A 23,469-nucleotide genomic window follows, 5' to 3' on the forward strand; every position below is an offset into this window, starting at 1 on the left:
TATGACTTCATTTCCCTCAGTTGGGTTGAACACATGGGTACAAAGTCTCTGGAGTCTCTCAGCGTTCTTAGTTGTCTAGAAATCATGCTTCTATTTGATCTTTAGTAAGAACTCTTAGTTTTTGCCACCCCATATCAAAGTAGTGCCACAAAAGTCAACTGTAGGAACAATATACAAGAAGTTCATATGGTTTCTCAAAGAAAAAAGGAAATGGTAGATTAGAGACCTCATTTATTTGTTGATTAAATATTTATTGACTGCCTGCAGTGTTCCTGATGTTCTTGTTCAATGCCTTGGATAGGGACTCTGTATTCATGTCTAGCGGAGAGAAATGGAAGTGTGCATAGTTACAGTCTCTTAGATATTAGATATTGAGGTGTGCACTGAGAATTACAGGTGCTTATGGGAGGATCCACCTACTTGTGTGTGTGTTAGTGTGTGTGTATGTGTGTATTGCACAGAATGTCAGTGATGGTTAGAGAAGGTTCCTGTGAAATATAATACTATTAATGGCATTTTGAAAGGATGAGTGGGAGTTAGCCAGTGCAGTAGAGTAGAAAGTGTTTTTATTCTAGAAGAGAGCATTTGCACTGATAGGGAAATAGATGAGAACATGGCTCATTTGAGGAAGATCAAGCAGCTTAGTCTGATTTGAGTTTAGTGTTTAGTGGGAAAGAGTGGAAACACGTGAAGTTTGAGAGCTTTGCTAGATTATGAATGTTCTGTTAGGTCAAGTAAGGGGTAATGGGTGGACCATCAAAGACGTTTTAGGGGAAGACCATGATCAGATCTGGTCTTCCAGATCACTTTTGCAAAGTAATGAATAAATCAAAAAGCAGCAGAATGGTCAATAATAGTAATAATTGAAAACACTTGGTAATATTTGCTGCCAGTTTTTTTTCAGCCTGCATTTTAGGCACTAACTCATGTAATACTCACAAAAATTTTATTCTTGAGTACTATTATTATGTCTATATTACAGATAAATGGAGACACAGAGCGGTAAAGCAATTTTTCCAGGTTAACTCAGATAACAAATGGCAGAATAACAACTCAAATCCAACAGTCTGTCTGTTCACATTCTTACCACTATGTAGACTGCCTTTCAATAACTATTGCATTTATAGAGAGCTTTCAATATACCAGGCAATGTTCTAAGCATGTTGCAAGCAAAAGCTAATATGCTAGAATCACTCCATGAGGTAAGTACTATTATATTAATATTCCTGTTTTATAGATGATATAACTAAGAAGAGAGGTTAAATGATTTGTCTAATATTACCTAGATAGTAAGTAGCAGAGGTCGAATTCAAACTTGGCAATCTGAAATGAGAACCTTAGCTCTTCACCTCTGTGTTGTATAGATGTGGGTAGATTATTTACGGGTGTGTTAAAATAATCAAGGCAGAAATCATGGTGGCCTGAACTAACAGAGTGATAGTAGAAATAAAGGATATAAATCCGAGGTGTATTAAGACAGTGAATTTTAGGGAATTTAAAATGGCTATTGGAAGAACAGTGGGGAATGAAAGGAAGATATTAAAGATGACCTGGATTATGAAGCCTAATATGTAGGATCCTATATTATTGTCTATTGCTGCATAACAAATCAACCCAATATTTAGCAGCTTGAAACAACAAATATGTATTACTTTGCAGCTTCCATAGGTCAGGAATCTGGGTTAGGCTTACCTGAGTGCCTCTATCTCAAGGTCTTTTTTTAGATTGCAGTCCAATTGTCAACTATGACTGTGGTCTCAGCTGAAGGATTTATTTCCAGAGGACCCTCTTTCAGGCTCACTCACATGGATTTCGGCAGGCCTCTGTCCCTTGTCACATGGGCCTTCAGCATGACAGCTGGCTTCTTCAGAGTAAGCAATCCAAGAGACAGAGCCACAGTCCTTTTATAGGCTAATCTCAGAAGTGACATCATATCACATCTGCAGCATTCAAATCATTAGAAGGGAGTCTCTATTAGTCCATTTTCACACTGCTGATAAAAAACATACCTGAGACTGGGAAGAAAAAAGAAATTTAACTGTATTTACAGTTCTACATGGCTGGAGAGACCTCAGAATCATGGCGGGAGGTGAAAGGCACTTCTTATATGGTGGTGGCAAGAGAAAATGCGAAAGATGCAAAAGTGGAAGCCCCTGATAAAACCATCTGATCTTATGAGACTTGTTCACTACCACAAGAACAGTATAGGGAAAACTGCCCCCATGATTCAAATTATCTCCCACCGGATGTCTCCCACAACATGTGGGAATTATGGGAGTATAATTTAAGATGAGATTTGGGTGGAGACACAGACCCAAACCATATCAGAGTCAGTAAGTCCAGTTCCCCAGGAGGAGGGGAATTACTCCAGGACATGAAAACTATGAAGTAGAGATCAGTGGGATTCATCTTTAAGGTCACCTATCAAAATCTTTATTCCCATGGCATCCCTTTCTTAGGACACCATAATATCCTGTGTTAAAACCACTGATTTAAAGGATGGGCAGAGAAATAAGAGCTCAAAATGGAAACTGGGACATAAGAAACTACAGAGGTAAAAGAGAAGGCAGAAGGGGCTTCCAAAAACCACTAAAGTTTTTGGAAATAATGTCAAATACTACACTAATATCAGAAACCACCCTTGAAAGTATCATTGGTAATCTAGGCAGGGCAATTGCATTTACTAAGGGAGTGGAAGGCAGATTACTGTGGATAGAAGAGTAAATTTAAAGAGTAAAATTAGTGAGAATAGGCAACTTTTGAAACAGTCCTGTTGCGATGAAAGAAGAGTGTGTGCCAAATAGAGGTGATCTATGCTTAAAGGAGACTTTATAAAGAAAGAGAGATGCAACATACAAAACCCTTTCTGATGACAAGGTTACTCTGTAGGACAACTAACTAAGAAGAAAATAAAACTCGGTGGAAGGTGATACTGTAATACTTCATCCCAGTGGGCATGGTCTCCACTGCCACCTATGCAAGTTGCGGAGGAGCAAAGCATAGAATCTATGCCATAGACTAATGTGGAGATAAAGATTTGAAAGGAAAGTCCAACGGGAAACTCAGAAAAATGTTTTCTATCATTTTATTTTGCTTTTGATAATATGTTAAAATGTCCTGATGCGTTACATTGCTGTGCTATAGCGCAGTGTTCATTCTGTACGTTTGGATCTTTTACCCAAGTTACATTTTTGTTAGGGAGATAATGCTTATCCTAAAGCATCAAATGTAATTGTGATTTTGAAGTAAGTGCTAGGAAGCACATTTCTTTGAATCTTTTTCCAACTCATGTATTTTCCCCACTTTTTAATCTTCTGCCCTAATAGGATGTCTCCTGGGTTATCTTAGTTAAATGTAACATCACCATGTTTCTTAGAGAGGCAGTTCTACTGTAATGGTTAATGTCACAGTATCTGGAATTAGATCACCTGGCTTCAATTTCCAGCACTCACATTGATTATTATGTGACCTTGGACAGACTCTGTAACTTCTCTGTGCCTCAGTTTTATCACTTAAAAAATGATAAACACTTTACCACCTAAAAAATGATAAAATCTTTCTTACTGGAGTTGTTATGAGCATGAATAAAGTTGGAATTGGAAAATTCTAGCAATTGGGAAAATGCCTCGCATGGAGGAAACTCTCAACAAATGTTAGGTTCCATCATCATCATCATTGTCATCATCCTATCACTTCCACCTGAAACCTTCGTTATCATTGACCCCTCCCTCTTCAGCTTCATCCTTCCATGTTTTATTGACTATTCAGTCTATGCTACTTCTGAAGTAGCCAGTATACTTGTATTTACTAAGGACATTTTATTAGAAATATTAGACACAAAAGTTGCCTGCTTGAAGTTGTAACAGTTAGGTTATTCCACCACTGGCCTCAAATATGGTAAAGGACATTGATTACTGTACTGGGTTAATTAGTGTCTCCCTAAAACTTATGTCCGCTTAGAACCTCAGAACTCAGAATATGATCTTATTTGGAAATTGGGTCTTCACAGATGTAATTAGTTAAGATGAATCCATACTGAAATAAAGTTAGCCCTAATCCAATGACCGGTGTCCTGTTAAGAGAAAACAGAGATACAGAGACAGACACAGAAGGAAGACAGCCATGTGGAGAGGAAGGCAGGAATTTGAGCAATTCAACTACAAGCCAAGGAATGCCAAGAATTGACAGCTAGAAAGAGGAAAGAAAGAATGCTTTTCTATAACCTTTAGAGATAATGCCCTACCAACACCTTGCTTTTGGAATTATGGTGTTCCGAACAGTGGAAGAAAAATTCCTGTTTCTTGTAGTCAACGAGTTTGTAGTAATTTGTTACAGCACGTATGAGAAACTATTACAGTTACTAATAAACTTTCCCAAAGTACTTGGCACAGCACAAAGTGCCTCCCATGATCTGACCTTTTGTGCTTCGACCAGAGTATGTTTAGGCCTCTTGTTTCTCGCTTTGCTGCTTTCTCAGTTCTATGCATCTGCACTATCCTCCTACTCCATGTATGAAGCTGCTGCTCCCACTTCAAGGCTCTAATCAGGACTGCATCATCCTAATCAGAATTATTTGTTCACTCTGTCTTCCGTAGTATGTTGCTGCTACCGCTATCATATGTCTTATTTGTTTTTGCCTTGTGTTATAGATATTTGTCTAGATATCCATGTTTTTCACTCTAAAGTTCTTTAAATCAGGATCTATGTCTCTTTTTATTATCACACTTTAATTTCTGGGGTATATGTGTAGAATGTGCAGGTTTGTTACATAAGTATGCACGTGCCATGATGGTTTGCTGCATCCATCACCCCGTCATCTACATTATGTATTTCTCCTAATGCTATCCCTCCCCTATCGCCCCACCCCCTGCTATCCCTCCCCTAGCTCCCCCATCTCCCCCAACAGGCCCTGGTGTGTGATGTTCTTCCCAACAGTGGAAGAAAAGTTCCCCTCTCTGTGTCCATGTGTTCTCATTGTTCAACACCCATTTATGAGTACGAACATGCAGTGTTTGGTTTTCTGTTTTGTGTCAGTTTGCTGAGAACGATGATATCCAGTTTTATCCATGTCCCTGAAAAGGATATAAATGCATCCCTTTTTATGCCTGCATAGTATTCCATGGTATATATGTGCCACATTTTCTTTATGCAGTCTATCATTGATGGGCATTTGGGTTGGTTCCACATCTTTGCTATTGTGAACAGTGCCACAATAAACATACGCATGCATGTATCTTTGTAATAGAATGATTTATAATCCTTTGGGTATATACCCAGTAATGGAATTGCTGGGTCAAATGGTATTTATATTTCTAGATCCTTGAGGATCTGTGTCTTTTTAAGAATCTCTGTATCAATAATGAGTGCAGTGATTGACATACTGGAGTTATAATATGTTTGTTAAATAAATGAGTGAGTGAGAGACTGAATCAAACTGGTGAATACTTAATGTTCATGGCTTGGTTAGCAAGTAGGTCTACCTGCTCTCCCTATCAATCAGTGGCAGTGAATCTAAAAAGCTCACCATTAGAAATTCATTATTTCATATTATAGTGGACTAATTATCTCTTTAGAAGCCATAGATCTGGAAAGAATAGTTTTTAAATCTAGGATATTTTCCTGGGAATACATTTATCAAATCAGGGACAAAGAGAAAAATGAAAGAACTGGGTCACAAGGAAGAAAAGATGGCACAATGAGAACCTCTTTGCAAGATTTAGACATAATTCAGGAGCAAGAAAGGGGCCTCCAGTTAGATTTTATTTTTAAATCACATTTTAATGTGGAAGGCAGACACTGATGCTTAGTCATTGCATAATTGCTGCTATTTGACAGGTAGCCCCTTTGTCAAATGTGTGTATCCTATTGAGGAGAGGGGAGGGGTGGTAGATATGTGAATAAATTATACCAGAAAGAGGGTTTGTAGGCCAGGTTCATGTCTGCTGCTGCTCTCTGAATTCTAGCTGCTGCCTCCCTCTGTATATCAGGTCCTCCAAGGAAGCTGTTTATTACAGCAGCCACACACTGTAAAATCAATTATTTTCTCAAGTCCTGTTTATCCTAATTTCACCTCCTGTTTTGTGGGAAGGACCTCTCTGGCTAGATACTGCAGTTATTTGTGTTTGCTGAGGCAAAGAGAGAGCTTTGATGAGCTGAGCTGCTCCTCGCTTCTGCAGCTGACTAGAAGTGGTAGGGCTCTCTCTTCTCCATGAGGCCATACAGCAGCAGGCTTTTGGTTGAGGCTCTCTAAAAAAGTTTATCTGGAAATCTCAAGGCAGTATTTAGAGTACTTGGGGTACTGGCCATTATGTCTGGACCCCTCTAGGCAGTACTTGGAATTAATTCTTCCCAAATATGTCTACCAATATACTTCCTGGGACAGGATGCAAAATTTTCACACAACAATTTTGATGCTTAAATCAAAATCTTTTAAAATTATTTATGTTTTAATTATACCTTATGACTTTTTAACTAAAAATGCCATTTCACTTGGGTAAGGAACCCAATGTAATATGATAAATTTCAAAGAAACTGAAAAAAACAAACCCTGCATTTGGGGCAACATTTTTAAAAAGGCACAGCTTGCTATTTAGGACCTTCTCTGATTTGTGAAATAAAATGCCACACAGTAATTTGTGCTTCATTGAAGCTCAGAGACCAAGTTTGGAGGTGTCACTAAAGGTACTTTTTTGGGAAAAGAAAAAAAAAAGATTTCTAGGAGCTTGTCTTGATCAATTAATTTCTGGCAATATCCAGCAGTTTGTTGTTGTTGTTTAAAAAAAAAAAAAAAAACAGCTTTTATTCTTTTCCTCTGGTATTGTGATTAAATCCAAATGATGTTTCAGCAGATCTTTACTCCCATAACTTCAGAGGTATTATTGCAACTACAGTGATTTTATGAAGGAAAGGAAATTCTACCAGCGCCTCTAGCATCAGTCAAAATAAGTTATTTCAAAGCAAAGAGGTGTCTTCAGTGGCTTAACAACAAATTCAGTGAATCAGAAATTTTTCCCCTTGTTTCTGGCTGAAATCTCTTTTTTTGCCAAATATTTCTCCCCAAAAAAGGAGGTTTTTATTACCAGGTTTTTAGCAGGGAACTGATCTGGTGCAGAAAGCTATAGAGCACTGGTTCAGAAGATCCAGGTGAGAGACTTTTATGCCTTAGCTCCAAAAGTATGTTAACCCTGTGATCTCTGGCTTTTGTCTTAGTTGGAAAATTTTTCAGGTTTTCTTATGGGTATTTCTTTGTATTAATTCTCTGTGGGCAAAATATAACTTTGAGTTGATTTTAATTTGAATGGTAAGATGGTATGAATGTTTTCACTGGTGTGATTCTTTAAAGACTTCCGTAAAAAGTTTGATCATTGGCTGGCCACAGTGGCACATGCCTGTAATCCCAACACTTTGAGAGGCCAAGGCTGGTGGAATACCTGAGGTCAGGAGTTAAAGACCAGCCTGTTCAACATGGTGAAACCCCGTCTCTACTAAATACAAAAAATTAGCCGGTTGTGGTGGTGCATGCCTGTAATCCCAGCTACTTGGAAGGTTGAGGCAAGGGAATCACTTGAACCTGGGAGTGGGAGGTTGCAGTGAGCCAAGACTGTGCCATTGCACTCCAGCCTGGGCTACAAGAACAAAACTCTGTCAAAAAAAAGAAAAAAGTTTTGATTATTATCAAACATCTGTTACACCTGTAAAGCTACTCTATTTTATTAGGTCCAGGGCATGACCCAGAGGCATGAGCTCCCATGTCTGCCACTCACTGACTACCTCACTGAGGATGGCCTCAGAGAAGATCGTCATTCTTTAGAGCTTTGTTCAACTATTTTATAAAGTGCTGAGATTGGACCAAAAGTGATTTCCCTAATTGCTCTGTGGAACATTGTGATCTTCGATATCCTAACATGTGTTCTGCACAATACACAAATATTAAAATAAAACAAAGCAAAAACTCTCATAGTCAATTAGGTGTGAGAAATGTTTCCTAATGTAATCCTCTCTTGATGACTTACATTTCCTATTAGCATTTTGAAGTCTTGTAGATTTACGTAGTAAAGAAACCTGTGTAAATCTGTAGTCTTCAAACTTAACTGACCATTGTATAAGTCAGGATAGACTAGTCTATGCTGAAATAAAAAATACATGAAAATCTCATCAGCTTAAAATAAGGAAGTCTCCCCCTACCCATTACATGTCTAACATGGTTTAACTACCATAGAGAAGAGCTCTATTTTTCATAGCTACTTGGGGATACCAGCTGGTGGAGTAGATGCCATCATGAAACTTGTAGGTCATTTTGCTAGTAACAAAAGAAGTTTAGGAGAATCTCAAATCAGTCTTTAAATGTTATCGCTCAAATATGATGAATAAAATTTTAAAACACAACTCATTGGTCAGAACTAATCACATGACCGTGATCTGCTAAGAGGGAGAAAGATAGGAAGTGCCTAGAAGACAGAAAAATTTGATAGTGATGAGCAGGATTAATGACTACTACAACTACAGAACTCTTCATTATTATAAAAGTCATAACTAGCTTGTAGAGTTACATTCTGGAAAACTGCAATGGATGAGTTTGCAGCCCTTCCAGCTGTGAATGTCTGCAATTCTATGATCCAATTAAAAAAAAAAAAAAAAAAAAAACCTTTCCCCCTTTGTAAGTTAGTATGTGTGTTTCCCCAGGAGAAAACAGTCTCTTTTTTATTGTGGTAAAAAATATATAACATAAAAGAAAACACCTTATTTGATAAGCTAAAGTTTTATATCAGATCAACCTTTGAATTGACTAAAAGACCTTTCAGGAGAGCTGGTTCATATCAAAGCATATCTTCACATCAGTCACTGCATAGAGACCACTTTTATTTTATGTCCAATCACATCCTTTTAGATAAATAGAGAAAAATGAGGGTTGTACGAGACTAAATCCCATTGAAGACCAGAATCTAGGCTGTTATCTCTCGGGTGGGTTCAGGGAAAATTTGTGAGCCCTTTGCTTAGGAGCTTCTCTTCTATATACTTTCTGTTGCCTGTTAAGTTTCCAAAGGTAAAAGAAAAATGATTCACTTGCTAGAAACATAATATATATGTATTATTAGCAAATTGGCATCCTCTACATTTAAAATATGTGATAATGTATACAAATGTATGTGTGTGTGTGTATATATTTATATAAAATATATGTAATTGACTGTATATATTCAATTATTCTGAAGCCCCCTTCCCAGCTGTTCCCACAAAAATGTCTCAGGTGCTGGGAAAAGAAATAGGTAATATCCTCACCCTCCTTTATCTCTGCTATCCACCCACTTGTGACTTTTATTTTTCAGCCATAAAATATCTTCATTATCTAAAGAAATCATAAGACTGCAGTCTTGCAGAAATGAAAACCTTGTCTTATCATGGTTTAATTTTTTTAGTGTGAAGATACAATTTTTCATATTTGGATGAGCTGCTGGCTTGCCCCCAATAAGAGAACTTCAATTTATCTGCAGTTCATTCTGACCGACTGCCTCGTAGGGACCTCAGTGGCCAGGGTAGTATTTAATTTGTCCCAGAACAGCCTGAAGCTATGATAAATTCACAACCTTCTACCTCTTTCCCCTTAATACACATGTGATTTGTTGACATGTTTATATAACATTCTGGGAATAGAGACTGATTTATAAACATTTTGTAATGCAAAATAGATTTGAGCACAGCACTGTGCAAGTCATGGTTTGTGAATTGCTAATAGGCCACAAGTTTGACTTAAATATACATCACATCCCGAGACATTAATCAATTCCTAGAGCTGAGTGAACACAAGGCTTGTCCTTCTGGGACACAAAATGCCTATTTTGAAGAAAGGAATTATAATAAGGAGCACATAAGCATTCTAGACCTTGAAGCTCTTAGCAGCAGCATGTCTTTTGTTTCATTTTTGAATGAAAAGCATTTGCAAGAAGAAACTCATGGTAGATTCAGTCTGACTTTTTAAAAAAAGGGATAAATATAGTGGTTTTACATTTATATAAAATATCCAATTGTTTGGCTATTTGTTGATTCCCAAATGCTTGGTCTTTGGACAACATAATGAAAAACTCCTCTTATATGTAAAATATCTCCAAGGCTGAGCCTATCATGAAAAATTAATGGATGTATGAGTGGGAGAAAATGGAATCTTTTCCTTGTTCCTTTTCTCTTTGTGTTTTGTTGTTAAATACTGTTAAAACACTGGTACTTTTTCTTTGTCTACGTTTCCAATATACACGATTTAAAAAAAAAATTCTATCTCATTAAAATACATTTGAAGTTCTTGAAGATGCCAACTCTTTTAAAGTATTTTCTCATCTATCCTTTAGTGATCTGTTCGGCATCAGGTGAAAAATCTTAAGTAACCTGGTATCCTCTGCATTTTAAAGATGAGATAACAGAGATTTAGAGTTTAAATGACTAGTCAAGGATATTTAGCTAGGAAGTGGTAGAACTGAGATAGAAAATCAGATATTCACGTTACAAGTTTAGGGCTCTCCCTGATTGTGATCATTGTTAATGCAATTACTTCCCTGGTTATATATTTTAGGTATTTTTTAAATAAAGTTATTCCTCAGACTTTAAAAATGGTAATGAACTCTCCAATAAAAGTAAGTTGCAAAAAATGAAAGTACAATACTAAAATTAAAAAAAAAAATGTTATAGAGTACCCACTATATTAAATCAAGAGAATTTAAGAACTTTTGAATTTCCCTTTGGTGTTTCTGTTTCCAGTTACAAGATCCCCCTTTGAAACTAAATAACTTACTCCCCAGGCTACTGGCCAATGTTCTGGCCAGTTGAGGCCTGACCCAAGGGTGGTAACATTCAGAATTTCTCTATAAAAACCTGTTTTAGGGGAACACATCTCCAGGATGCTAGTTGTTTTCTTCCATGTGAAGAGAACTCAGTGGATCTTCACCTTAGTCTATCTCTTGGGGGACACATCAGACTGTAGCAGGCCCCCATTTCTCCTTCATCTGTCCTTTTAATACATTCATTCATTTGTTCACTGTTCTCCTTCCCTACCTTCTTCCTTTGCATTCTTTATTTTCTTCCTTTCCTCTTCCCTTCCACTTCATCTATTTAGTCTATTAACATCTTTGTGACATTTTTCTTCCATGTTGGGTTACTCCAATCTAGAGAGAGAGGAGAAGCGACTTATCTGTTTAGCACATTTGAAAAGAGTGAACAGGGCATAGGCGTACTCAGCTCTTCTACTTTAATTTACATTTTGAAATAGTCTTCCTGCTCTATTCCTCCAAGGCTAGGCTCTTCGCCTATGAGGGATAGGATGGGAGGCTTGTCACAGTTTAGTGTGGCTGAGATTAGGTTGATAAGTCTGTCTAATTCTTAGACACATACATCAAGTGGGCCTGCTCAACTTTTATCTGTCAAAATGAGATATTCAGGCATCCTCCTGTCACTCCTCAGCCTTATTATTTTTAATTTGTTCAAATCCTAGGGAAATTTCAGAACTGCCATTTATTGAGCATGCTTAAAAATTTTAATAGCGATAATCTCAGCGTTTGTATATCTTGTAAACTATATATTTATTTTTAACTCTGGAGCATTTGCTAGACAAATGTATTTCAAAACCCTGCAATATAGATAATAATAATTGCAGCTGACATTGATACTGTGGTACTTTACTTGTTTTATCTCAATGAATCTTCATTATCTTAGTTTTGATGAATACATGTATTATCTTCAGCTTTCAGGTAAACAACTGAGATTTGAATCTTGTATCTTCTCTGAATTAGAATATTTCCCTTTACTGACACAGCAGCATATAAATGGAACTGTCTAATGCATAAAAGGATGATTGGATGGGGAAAGATTCTATACTGTGCCTTCAAATTGAAACTGCCATTGCAAAAGTTATAACTGAGAGGATTATTGCAGTGGAAGAGATCTGACCTAAATGACTCCATCTTGCTTCTAACCTCCAAGCTATTTTCATTCATTCCTGCACATGGGCCAAACTGACTTTGGAAGGAACTTAGTTTAAAGTTTAACTTTGAAACAAAGATGATAATTGCCCTTTGCCAAAACAAAACCCCTTCCTGCCTAGGGACTAGACTGCCTTTGTAGGAGTAACAGAATAGTTACAAGATTCAAAATTATGGTTTAGGAGTCATTCATCTGGAGGCTGAAAGATTCTGAACCTCCTCGAATCATTCTTGGGGATAACATCACTACTATAAAACCCAAGATCAGTGCTTGTGATATTTTGCATACCCTGCACTCAATGGATCAGCTGGCACCAACCAGATCAATAAACTGGTTCTTCTTATCTTGCGACCCCCACCTAGGAACTGACTCAGTGAAGAGGACAGCTTCAGCTCCCTATGATTGCATCTCTGATCTGACCAATCAGCACTTCCTACTTTCCAACCTCCTACCTACCAAATTGTCCTTAACAACTCCATCCCCAAATTTTCGGGGAGATTGATTTGAGTAATAACTCATCTCCCACATGGTGTGGCCAGCCTCATATCAGCCAAACTCTTTCTTTACTGAAATGCTCTGATCTTTATTTGTGCAATAGGCAGGAAGAACCTATTGGGCAGCTACAAGATCCCCCTTTGGAACAAAATGACTTACTCCCCAGGCTACTGGAAAGCTCTGGCTGTCACCCGTCAGCAATCAGCCCCCTTGGGGACAGACAGCAGGCAGCAGACAATAGTTTGCTCATTCATCCTTGCTCTAGACAATGGAGAGTCAGTGAAAGCTTTTGCACTAAACTTGTTCGTTCTCCCTGACACCACAGAGCATTTTGCCTACACCATTATTTCCCTTCTTTTACTTTCAGGCTGTAACAAAATACCTGATGCGGGGTGATATATAAACAACTGAAATTTATTTCTTACACTTCTGGAGATGGAGAAGTCTATAATCAAAGTGCCAGCATGTTGAGTTTCTGATAGAGTCAAGTTTCTCTGCTTCTAGCATGCCACTTCGTTGCTCCATTTTCTGAAGATAAAACACTGTGGCCTTATATGGCAAAGAAAAGCTGAACTCACTCTCTTAAGGCTTTTATAAGTCCCATCCATGAGGGCTTCCCATTCATGACTTAATCATCTCCTAAAGGCCTTTCTTCTTAATACTATCATATTGGCCATTAAATTTCATCACATCAATTTGGGGGGCAAATCAGATCATAGCAGGCCCCCATTTCATCCTTCATCCATTATTTTATATATTCATTTATTTGTTCATTGTCCTCCTTCCTTCCCTTCTTTCTGCCCTTCCCTTTTTTATTCCTTTCCCTTCTCTCCCTCTCCCCTCCCACCTCTTGTATTTATCCTATTAACATCTTTCTGACATTCTTCTTGCCAGTTACTGAAGCCTTGATCTGGATCATTGACTCTTCCACCTTCTGCTTTGACTGGCTCAACAACTGCAATTTTGTCTCCTAGTAAATTAAACTTAAGCAATTGCTGACAGAAAAGCAGCTCTTAAATGACAGCGTACGTTATTTCTCAACAGGGCTCTGTTTCTCCTCACGTTTATGAGATAATTGGAAATAAATCTGTGAGCATAAAAAAATAAAAGGAGTGAAAAGATACTAAGACAATTTTACACCAGACGCCATTAGAATCTCTTAGAACTTCTGTACCAGAATATATAGCTGAATTTCTTCACCACTTCTTATATTTTAAATAATATTCTTCTGGGATAAATATTATTTGAGAATGAAATATAAGCCATATAGAAAAATATTGTAGACTTAGATATAATTGTCACAGTAGATCCTAATTCATAAACAGTAAACACTTATTACTTGGCATTGTCAGAAAAATGATATATTCTGCTTAATCTAAAATTCTGTTTACTAAAGCATGTTAAATAGTCTAGTTATAAACTATCAATTTTAAATAAAAATATTAAAATTTTTTACTGAAGGAAATTAATTTTTTATGATTCAAAATGTTTTTATCTCTAGATTCAGTCTGGTAGGTTTAAAGCCCTAGCACTACTACATCTTTGAGTGAATATCAAACTTTCTAAGCTTTGTGTATCTCATCTATAAAGTTGGGACTATGATAATTTCTAACCTCATGGAATTATGGTACAAACTGAATAGAAATAATTTACATCACATACCTGGAATAGCTTCAGAGCATTTAATTGGTGTGGTGGATTTTAAATATGTCCACAAAGTCTTCTATACTTTTCTCTTTAAGAGGTGGAGCTTAATTCCCATTTCATTGACAGCTGCTGCAATTAGTGATTTACTTCCAATGAATAGGCTACAAAAGTTTTCATAATATGTCACTTCCTGTGCTAGTCATTTCCTGTGTCCTGGTTGCTCTCTTGAGTCACCAGCTTCAGGGGAGAATCCAGCTGCATGTAACTAGGACACATAGCTGCGGGATTGAGAGGCACATATGGTGAGGAACTAAGGCCTTCAGTAAATAACCAGCAAGAAATTGAATCCTGCCAAAAATCATGTGAAGGAGTTTATAAACAGATGTCACAGATTTCCCATGACTAAACTGTCATCATCTTGACTGCAACCTCATGAGAGACCCTGAGCTAGAACTACCCAGCTATCCACTTCTGGACTCATAACCCTCAAAAACTATGAGAGATAATAAGTATTTATTGCTATGCATTTGGGCATTGTTTGTCATGCAGCAGCAGATGATGATTAATGTAATAAGCGCTTAAGATTTGTTAGCCATTATTATTATTCATTCACTCTCAGTAGTTGTGTTGAAGCACCTGAGCACACCCATCTTTTATTTGGAGTCCCATAAAGCTCCAGTTGTTTAAAGCTGGACAAACCATTTTATGTTAGTGCTTTGACCTGATTTTAAGGTGGTTTCTAAATTTAGAACTAGCTATGAGTTAGATGCCCTCACTTTATAAAGAACAGCTTGATAACTTCATTTTCTAGAGCAGGATGATGATTTTAAAGAAAGTGACAGAAGATACTACTGCTCAAGTTTCATTGATGTCCAAAATAAAGGGGTGAGCATGTGTTCACTTGCTATATATAAGTATACTTCACATGCCATGAGTCTGCTTATTCCCCTTGATCAAATGAGATCCCCAAAGCTCAGAGAACGTAAATGATTTTCTAAGGTACTACGGGAATAAGACTGCAGGATGAGGATTTGGACCTGGTTTTATCTGACTTCAAATCTGGTATTTTGGTTACCTTATGCCTCTGAGGAAGAAAAAGATGGGATCAGAGCCCAGATTCAAATGATATCAAGCAACTCTCTCATGGGTAGACTGTTCTGTTAATGAAGTATTACCCCTAGTTTTGTTCCTAGTGAAGGCCAATGGTTCTGTACACCCCTGCATGTACACACACACACGCACACACACACACACACACACACACACACTCTAAATCACAGCTAGAGATCATATGCTTGATCCCAGTGAGACTTTTTCCAATAGTATATGGAAGGTCTTGGTGATGAACAGAGGGGAACAGATGAGCAGATGGATGACTCAGTACAACCTATCACATTGGTTAGGAAATTCAATTTCAGGCATACTTGCTTTGCTGAGAATGAGTCAGTTGTTCGTTCTCTTCTCTAGCACTTCGAAGATTTGCTTGAACAGGTCAAGGTTGTCATAGGAAATGGAAGAGCATAAAGAATAAGGAAAACAATACACGAAAAATATTTTGGTATTTATCAAACATAAAGTTTAGTGTCATTTCACTATATTCCCCATGAAATAAGATTTTCCAAGAATATTTTTTAGTGAACAAAGGGATAAACTGATAGCCTTAACTTATATGAATGTCTTTTTTGGGGGGGGAAAGTGCTCTTTTTTAAATAGTATAGATATTTAAAAGTTCTTTCTGTCTACTAAGGAATTTGAATGGTTCCTGTTCCTCTCTAAGAAATGGGTTGACATTTCTACTTTATTGATTTTTTTTTTCAAAGTAGGCATCTCAGCCACTAGTCACTTTAAAAAAAAAGAATTCTATCACATCTTACCAGATTGATACTTGATAATAGTAAAGTTCCAACTACTACCCAGTCATTAGAGGTCTGATATCTAACCCCTGGAGTATGATTTCTTAAAAGTAAAGTCAGAGGTGATGATTACTCAGATGGTGACGTAATTCTAGAAATGCAAGCTAATAACTTCATTTGGATCAGCTTTACAGTCCTGAGGGAACGGAAGGCTACCACTCAAATGGCTCTTGGGTCAGTCTATCTGTGAGACACATCTGCTATGTGAATTCCAGACTCATACCCAGCAGCCTACTTGTAACATCCACTTGGATATTTGGGGGGCATTGCAAACTTATCTTATCCCAGACCAACTTCCTGAATTCCCTCTCTGCTCCTCCTGCACTCTTCCCTATTTCACTAAGTGCCAACTCTCTCCTTACCCTTTTGAGGCCACAGCTACTGCAATGTTTAACTCCTTTTCTGCCTTACAATGCACATAAATAATCTATAGAAATTCTGTCAGCTCTGTCTTCAAAATATAAATGGAATCCAACAGGCTCTCACCATTTCCATGGTTTCTTCCCAAGTCCAAGTTATCTGCAGTTTTATATGTGGATTATTATAATAGCCTCCTAATTATCTTTTCTTTTTCACTGACCAGCTCTTGACTGTTTTCAAGTCAGCAACTACAGTGATCTTTCCAAGGGTGTGAATCAGAACTTGTCACTCTTTTATTTTATTGCCTCCAATAGTTTCTCATCACTCAAAGCCAAGCACTTATAATGGCACACAGGGCCCTAGTGACCTATTTCTTCTACCTCAACCTCTTTAACTTCATTTCTCATTCACTCTCTAATTCAGTTGCCTTTTAATCTCTTTATCTTCTTTGAGCAAGCAGTCATACTCCGACCCCACAGGCCCTTTGCACTTGCTGTCCCATCTTCCTGAGACACACACACACACACACACACACACACACACACACACGCACACACCCCTTATCTTTCTCTCTCTCACTGGATAAACTGAATAAAATTATAGACACATCTATCTTTCTATCTTTGCCCTGAACAATAGTCCTTCTCTCTCCACATTAATCTGCCTTTAAACTTTTTCTTTCTACAGCATTTAAAACTGCCTCATTTTATAGATAGAATAAATATACATGTAAATATTCATTTTCACAGATCCATATACGTGGATGAGTTATAATTCATTTTCTCTACTTCTATCAGAATGTAAGCTACATAGATAGTATTTACATTTACATTTTCTTATTGCTGCATCCCCAGGTCTTAGAAAAATGCTTGACATGAAATATGTATTTAATGGATATTTGTTAAATAAAATAAATGAAATCTTTATCAAGCTGAAATTATTCCTACTGGAAGCACTACTCTTGAAAACCTTATCAGCCACAATTTTTCTCACATTGCAAGGGACCTTAGACACTCAGTGTATCTTCCTAATTTTGCAAGTGGCTATTCAATATAACCAGAAAGAAATAGCCATTGTCTTAGGCCTTGTAGTAAATAACTAAAATATTAAGGTCCAGACTGTCAGTTCCCTAACTATTACTGGGTATGATGTTCTATAGTCTTAAAACATGTCAGAAACCTCCAGCAGAAACTGTAGAGGGCCTAACATTAGAGAGAATGTAGATATTACATCAATAGGGCCAATTCCAGGATTTCACAAGGACACTTGCAACACCAATAGGCAACAGAGGTCACTGGGAAATTAGGGCAGGAAAAAAATAACAGATTCTGGTGACACTGTAGAGAAATGGGAACAATTATACACCATTGATGGGAGTGTAAATTAGTTCAACCATTATGGAAATCAGTGTGGTGATCCCCCAAAGAGCTAAAATCAGAACTACCATTCAACCCAGCAATCCTATTACCATGGATATACCGAGAGGAATACGAATCATTCTACCATAAAGAAACATGCATGTGAATATTCACTGCAGCATTTTTCACAATGGCAAAGACATGGAATCAACCTAAATGTCCATCAATGACAGATTGGATAAAGAAAATGTGGGTCATATACACCATGGAATGCTATATAGCAAGGCCTTGTCTTTTGTGGGAATATAGATGGAGCTGGAGGCCATTATCCTTAGAATACCAATGCAGGAGTGGATGACCCAAGATGGCCAAATAGGAATAGCTCTGGATTGCAGTTCCCAGCGAAAATGCAGAGGGTGAGTGATCACTGCATTTCCAAACAAATTTTTACCAAGATATTCCAGGATGGAAAAGTGCCATGAGTCTCCAGCACAGCTGTTTCAGCTGGCGCAGCGGGTCTCCACATAAAATCTCACACAAATCTGAGTGCCGTGTTAACTGGCACCTGGAATGCATGGGAGACAGAGTTGCCCCTTCAACAGAAGAAAAGTGAACAGAAACAGGGAGCCAGGTGATCTGGCTCTGCCAGTCCCATCCCCACAAAGACCAGCAATCTGAAACACTCTGGATTGAGAGTTTCACAGTAAGCACAGCTGGACCCAGGACAGTCCAGCTCTGTGGGGGGAAGGGCTTCGCCATTACCAAAGCAGTCCACCATTACTGAGGCAGTCCACCATTACTGAGGCAATCCACCATTACCAAGGCAGTCTGCCATTACTGAGGCAGATGGCCATTACTGAGGCAGTTCTAACTATACCTCTATAAACACAACTGCAAGGAAGTTCACATAACAGCTATGCAGAGCCCATGGCAGCTCAGCAACACCTCTGCTGGCAGACTGTGACTAGACTACCTCCTTACTGGGCGGGGCATCTCTGAAAAAGGGCAGCAGCACATCAGGAACTTATAAATAAAGCCCCACCTTCCCAGGACAGAGGACCTGGGAAAAAAAGGCAGTTACGAGGTCCACTGCAGCAGACTTAAACGTGCCTGCCCAGCAGCTCTGAATAGGACAACAGGGCTCACAGCTCAGCACTTGAGCTTTTATAAGGGACAGTCTCCTCAAGCAGCTCCCTCACCCCTGTATATCCAAAGAGACATGTAATAAAGGAGAGCTCAGGCTGACATCTGGTGGGTATCCTTCTGGAACAAAGATAATAGAAGAAGAAACTGGCAGCAACCCTTACTGTTCTGCAGCCACTGCAGGTGATTCCCAGGCAATCAGGGTCTGGAGTGGACCTCCAGCATTCCTACAGCAGAGGGGCCTGACTGTCAGAAAGAAAACTAAAAAACAGAAAGAAATAACTTCATCATCAAGAAAAAGGGTGCCCACTCAGAGACCCCATCTGAAAATTGCCAACTACAAAGACCACAGATAGATAAATACACAAAGATGGGAAGAAACAAGTGCAAAAAGGATGAAAACACCCAAAACCAGAACACCTCTCCTCCTCCAAGGGATTACAACTCCTCACCAGTAAGGGAACAAGGCTGAATGGAGAATGAGTCTGATGAATTGACAGAAACAGGCTTCAGAAGTTGGGTAATAACAAAATTCTCTGAGCTAAAAGAATGTGTTCTAAATGCAAAGAAACTAAGAACGTTGAAAAAAGGTTTGACAAAATGCTAAAGAGAATAAACAGCTTAGAGAGGAATATAAATGAATTGATGGAGCCGAAAAACAACCCAAGAACTTCATGAAGCATACACAAGTTTCAGTAGCTGAATCAACCAAGCAGAAGAAAGGATATCAGAGATAGAAGATCAACTCAATGAAATAAAAAGAGAAGGCAAGATTAGAGAAAAAAGAGTGAAAAGAAAGGAACAAAGCATCCAAGAAATATGGGATTATATGGAAAGACCTAATTTACGTTTGATAAGTGTACCTGAATGTGACAGAGAGAATGAATGCAAGCTGGAAAACACTCTTCAGGATATTATCCAGGAGAACTTCCCCAACCTAGCAAGGCAGGCCAGTATTCAAATCCAGGAAATACAGAGAACACCACAAAATTATTCCTCAAGAAGAGCAACCCCAAGGCACATAATCATCAGATTCACCAGTGTTGAAATGAAGGAAAAAATGCTAATGGAAGCCAGAGAGAAAGGTCAGGTTACCCACAAAAGGAAGCCCATCAGACTCACAGTGGATCTCTCAGCAGAAACCCTACAGCCAGAAGAGAGTGGGGGCCAATATTCAACATCCTTAAAGAAAAGAACTTTCAACCTAGAATTTCATATCCAGCCAAACTAAGCTTCATAAGTGAAGGAGAAATAAAATCCTTTATGAACAAGCAGTTGCTCAGAGATTTCATCACCACCAGGTCTGCCTTACAAGAATTCCTGAAAGAAGCACTAAACATAGACAGGAACAACCAGTACTAGCCACTCCAAAAACATACCAAATGGTAAAGAGCATCGATACAATGAAGAAACTGCATCAACTAATGGGAAAACAACCAGCTAGAATCAAAATGGCAGGATCAAATTCACACATAACAATATTAATCTTAAATGTAAATGGGCTAAATGCCCCAATCAAAAGACACAGACTGGCAAATTGGGTAAAAAGTCAAAACCCATTGGTGTGCTGTATCCAGGAAACCCATCTCACATGCAAGTATACACATAGGCTCAAAATAAAGGGATGGAGGAAGGTTTACCAAGCAAATGGAGAGGAAAAAAAAAAAAAAAGCAGGAGTTGCTATCCTAGTCTCTGATAAAATAGACTTTAAACCAACAAAGGTCAAAAGAGAAAAAGAAGGGCATTACATAATGGTAAAAGGATCAATGCAACAAGAAGAGCTAAGTATCGTAAAGATATACGCACCCAATACAGGAGCACCCAGATACACAAAGCAAGTTCTTAACAACCAATAAAGAGACTTAGACTCCCCCACAATAATAGTGAGAGACTTTAACACTCCACTCTCAATATTATACAGATTAACGAGACAGAAAATTAACAAGGATATCCAGGACTTGAACTCAGATCTGGTCAAGCAAACCTGATAGACATTTACAGAACTCTCCACCCCAAATCCACAGAATACAAATTCTTCTCAGCACCACATCACATCTACTCTGAGATTGACCACATAATTGGAAGTAAATCACTCCTCAGCAAATGCAAAAAATGGAAATCATAACAAACAGTCTCTCAGACCACAGTGCATTCAAATTAGAACACAGGATTAAGAAGCTAACTCAGAACCACACAACTTCATGGAAACTGAACAACTGGTTCTTGAATGTTGACTGGATGAAATGAAGGCAGAAGTAAAGATGTTCTTTGAAACCAATGAGAACGAAGACACAACGTACCAGAATCTCTGGGACACATTTAAAGCAGTGTCTAGAGGAAAATTTGTAGCAATAAATGCCCACATGAGAAGCCAGGAAAGATCTAAAATCGACACCCTATCATCAAAATTGAAAGAACTAGAGGAGCAAGAGCAAAAACACACAAAAGCTAGCAGAAGACAAGAAATAACTAAGATCAGAGCAGAATTGAAGGAGATAGTGGCACAAAATACCATTCAAAAAATCAATAAATCCAGGAGCTCTTTTTTTTAAAGATCAACAAAATAGACAGACCACTAGTCAGATTAATAAAAAAGAAAAAAGAGAAGAATCATATAGATGCAATAAAAAATGGTAAAGGAGATATCACCACAGATTCTACAGAAATACAAACCACCATCAGATATTACTACAAACAATCCTACGCACAGAAACCAGTAAACCTGGAAGAAATGGATAAATTCCTGGACACTTGCACCCTCTCAAGACTAAACCAGGAAGAAGTTGAAACCCTGAAGAGACCAATAACAAGGGCTGAAATTGAGGCAGAAATTAATAGCTTACCAACCAAAAAAAGCCCAGGTCCAGATGGGTTAACAGCCGAATTCTACCAGACATACAAAGAGGAGCTGGTACCACTTCTTCTGAAACTATTCCAAACAATCCAAATAGAGGGAATCCTTCCCAAATCATTTTATGAGACCAACACCATCCTGATACCAAAACACAGCAGAGACTCAACAAGAAAAGAAAACTTCAGGTCAATATCCATGATGAACATAGATGCAAAAATCTTCAATAAAATACTTGCAAATTGATTACAACAGCACATCAAAAAGCTTATCCATCATAATCAAGTAGGCTTCATCCCGGGGATGCAAGGTTGGTTCAACATACACAGGTCTATAAACGCAATTCACAACATAAACAGAACCAAAGACAAAAACCACATGATTATCTCAACAGATGCAGAGAAGGCCTTTGACATAATTCAACAGATCTTTATGCTAAAAACTCTCAATAAACTAAGTATCGATGGAAGGTACCTCAAAATAATAAAAGCTATTTACAACAAACCCGCAGCCAATATCATATTGAATGGGCAAAAACTGGAACCATTCCCTTTGAAATCTGGCATTAGACAAGGATGCCCTCTCTCACCACTCCTATTCAATATAGTATTGGAAGTTCTAGCAAGAGCAATTAAACAAGAAAAACAAAGTGCATTCAATTAGGAAAAGAAGAAGTCAAATTATCCCTATTTGCAGACAACATAATTTTACATTTAGAAGACCCTATCATCTCAGCCCAAAATCTTAAACCGATAAGCAACTTCAGCAAAGTCTCAGGATACAAAATCAATGTGCAGAAATCACAAGCATTCCTATACACACACAAGAAAGCAGACTTAAAGAGAGCCAAATCAAGAATGAACTGCCATTGACAATTGCTACAAAGAGAATAAAATACCTAGGAATACAACTAACAAAGAATGTAAATGACCTCTTCAAGGAGAACTACAAACCACTGCTCAATGAAATAGGAGAGGACACAAAACAGATGGAAAAACATTCCATGCTCATGGTTAGGAAGACTCAGTATTGTGAAAATGACCATACTTCCCAAACTAATTTATAGATTCAATGCTATCCCCAACAATCTACCTATGATCCTCTTCACAAAACTGGAAAAAAAACCACCTTAAACTTCATATGGAGCCAAAAGAGAGCCCACGTAGCCAAGTCAATTCTAAGTAAAAAGAACAAGGTGGAGGCACCACGCTACCTGACTTCAAGCTACACTACAAGTCTACAGTAATTAAAGCAGCAAGGTACTGGTACCAAAACAGAGATATAGACCAATGGAACAGAACAGAGGCCTCAGAGGAAATGCCACACATCTGCAACCATCTGATCTTTGATAAACCAGACAAAAACAAGCAATGGGGAAAGGATTCCCTGTTTAATAATTGGTGTTGGGAAAACTGGCTAGCCATGTGCAGAAAGCAGAAACTGGACCCCTTCCTGACACCTTACACTAAAATTAACTCCAGATGAATTAAAGACTTAAACATAAGGCCTAACACCATAAAAACCCTAGAAGAAAACCTAGGCAAAACCATTCAGGACATAGGCATAGGCAAGGACTTCATGACTAAAACACTAAAAGCAATGGCAACAAAATCCAAAACAGACAAATGGGATCTAATTAAACTTCAGAGCTTCTGCACAGCAATAGAAACAATCATTAGAGTGAACCAGCAACCACCATAATGGGAATAAATTTTTGCAGTCTACCCACCTGACAAA

At 38.0% G+C, this 23,469-nt stretch overlaps 1 long non-coding RNA gene across 1 annotated transcript in view; it reads right to left on the reverse strand.

The window, feature by feature from the left end:
• Positions 1-217: 217 nt before the first annotated feature.
• LOC116525367 overlaps positions 218-23,469 on the reverse strand; it is a 52,714-nt gene continuing 29,462 nt past the window's right edge. Inside the window, exon 4 of the long non-coding RNA XR_004257655.1 lies at positions 218-318. This is a non-coding gene — a long non-coding RNA (uncharacterized LOC116525367). The remainder of the gene's footprint in view (positions 319-23,469) is intronic.

Source organism: Sapajus apella, unplaced genomic scaffold (genome assembly GCF_009761245.1).
Source record: "Sapajus apella isolate SASKATOON/1434 unplaced genomic scaffold, GSC_monkey_1.0 scaffold47, whole genome shotgun sequence".
Taxonomy (NCBI): Eukaryota; Metazoa; Chordata; class Mammalia; order Primates; family Cebidae; genus Sapajus; species Sapajus apella.